We start from the raw sequence: 1919 nt of genomic DNA, 5'->3' as shown, positions 1-1919 counted from the left end.
ACAGGTAGAGAGAAACAAAGAGAGGCTGATATAATGATCAAAGGGACATTCCATCAGAAAGAAATAACACTTATAAATATCTGTGCACCCAACAGAGGAGCACCAAAGTGCCTAAAGCAACTATTAACAAACCTACAAGAAGACATTAATAATAACACAATAATAGTATGGGACCTCAACACTCCACTCACATCAATGGATAGATCATCTAGACAGAAAATCAACAAGGTAACAGTGGAATTAAATGAAAAGCTAGACCAGTTGGACTTAATAGACATATGTAGAACACTCCATTCAAAAACAGCAGAATACACATTCTTCTCAAGTATGCACGGAACGTTCTCAAGAATAGACTATATTGGGAAACAAGGCAAGCCTCAATAAATTTAAGAAGATTGAAATAATAACAAGCATCTTTTTTTTTTTTTTTTTAAAGATTGGCACCTAGGCTAACAACTGTTGCCAATCTTCCTTTTTTTTGTTTTAAGGATTGGCACCTGGGCTAACAGCTGTTGCCAATCTTTTTTTTTTTTCCTCTGCTTTATTTCCCAACCCCCCCCCCCCCCCCCCCAGTACATAGTTGTATATCTTAGGTGCAGGCCCTTCTAGTTGTGGGATGTGGGATGCCACCTCAATGTGGCCTGACGAGCAGTGTCATGTCTGCGCCCAGGATCCTAACCCTGGGCTGCCGCAATGGAGCCACAGAGCCGGCCCCACAAGCATCTTTTCTGATCATGATGGTGTAAAGCTAGAAATTAATTACAAAAGAAAAAAGCTGAGAAAAGGACAAAGATGTGGAGACTAAACAACATTCTATTGAACAAGCAATGGATCATTGAGGAAATTAAAGGAGAAATAAAAAAATACCTGGAGACAAATGAAAATGAAAACGTACCATGCCAACTCGTATGAGATACAGCAAAAGCTGTATTAAGAGGGAAATTCATTGCAATACAGGCTCACCTTAACAAACAAGAAAAAGCCCAAATAAGCAATCTCAAACTACACCTAATTCAATTAGAAAAAGAAGAACAAACAAAGCCCAAAGTCAGCAGATGGAGAAGAATAATAAAAATCAGAGCAGAAATAAATGCTATTGAAACAAAGAAGGCAGTCAAAAGGATCAATGAAACAAAGAGCTGGTTCTTTGAGAAGATAAATAAAATTGACAAACCACTAGCCAGAGTTACAGAGAAAAAAAGAGAGAGAAAGCTCAGATAAGTAAAATTAGAAATGAAAGAGGAGGGGCCAGCCCGGTGGTGCAGTGGTGCACACGTTCTGCTTTGGTGGCCTGGGGTTCGCCAGTTTGGATCCTGGGTCCGGACATGGCACTGCTTGGCATGCCATGCTGTGGTAGGCATCCCACATATGAAGTAGAGGAAGATCAGCACAGATGTTAGCTCAGGGCCAGTCTTCCTCAGCAAAAAGAGGAAGATTGGCAGCAGTTAGCTCAGGACTAATCATCCTCAAAAAAAGAAATGAAAGAGGAGAAATAACAAGGAATACCACAGAAATACAATAGATTATAAGAGAATACTACGAAAAACTATATGCCAAGAAAATGGACAATCTAGAGGCAATGGATAAATTCTGAGACTCTTACAACTTCCCAAAGCTGAATCAAGAAGAAATAGAGAATCTGAATAGACCCCTCACAAGGAAAGACATTTAAACAGTAATCAAAAGCATCCCAAAGAATAAAACCCCAGGAGCGGATGGCTTCTCTGGGGAATTCTACCAAACCTTCCATGTGGATTTAATACTTTTCCTTCTCAAGCTATTCCAAAAAATTAGGGAAGATGGTATGCTTCCTAACACATTCTATGAGGCCAACATCACCCTGATACCAAAGCCTGAGTAGGACAACACAAAAAAGGAAAACTACAGGCCAATATTGCTGATGAACATAGATGCAAAAA

The sequence above is a fragment of the Equus caballus genome, chromosome 9, assembly GCF_041296265.1.
Source record: "Equus caballus isolate H_3958 breed thoroughbred chromosome 9, TB-T2T, whole genome shotgun sequence".
Classification (NCBI taxonomy): Eukaryota; Metazoa; Chordata; class Mammalia; order Perissodactyla; family Equidae; genus Equus; species Equus caballus.
Note: the sequence above shows the minus strand (reverse complement) of the source record.